This window comes from Arachis duranensis, chromosome 2, assembly GCF_000817695.3.
Source record: "Arachis duranensis cultivar V14167 chromosome 2, aradu.V14167.gnm2.J7QH, whole genome shotgun sequence".
NCBI classification, from domain to species: domain Eukaryota; kingdom Viridiplantae; phylum Streptophyta; class Magnoliopsida; order Fabales; family Fabaceae; genus Arachis; species Arachis duranensis.
Genome location: NC_029773.3, coordinates 36,552,645 through 36,553,139, shown reverse-complemented (window position 1 = coordinate 36,553,139; position 495 = coordinate 36,552,645).

Sequence of the window (495 nt, the reverse complement as noted above, 5' to 3'; positions counted from 1 at the left end):
TGTGGTAGTTCCCAGACAAAAAAGATCACAAAGAGAGGAAGGACAAGAGCAAGCTCGTGGTGCCATAGACATGAGCCAACTACAAAGAGCAATTGAAGAGCTATCTCAGCAACTCATGCAAGCTCAATAAGAGCAAAATCAAGGGCGTCAAGAGAAATATCTAGAGCCCCAAGAGGAGTATCCAGAGCGCCGGGAGCAATATTTGAAGGATAAAGAAGAACGAGACGCTTGGCAGCGTCAAATGGAGGAGAAGCAAGAGAGCTGGCAACAACAAATGATGACTCAGCAGCAAGAGTTTCAAGCAAAGATTCTTGAAGGATAAAAGGAGCAATACAAAGAATTCTGAGAATCATATGATAAGCTGTACTTTAGTCAAGCTAAAGCAGGGGAATATAGTCACAACCTGTATCAGTGGAAGAACATTCATCACACTATTGGGGAAATTAGACATGTGCATCAAGTAGAGAGTGATGAAGACATACAAGCAAGGTTGGA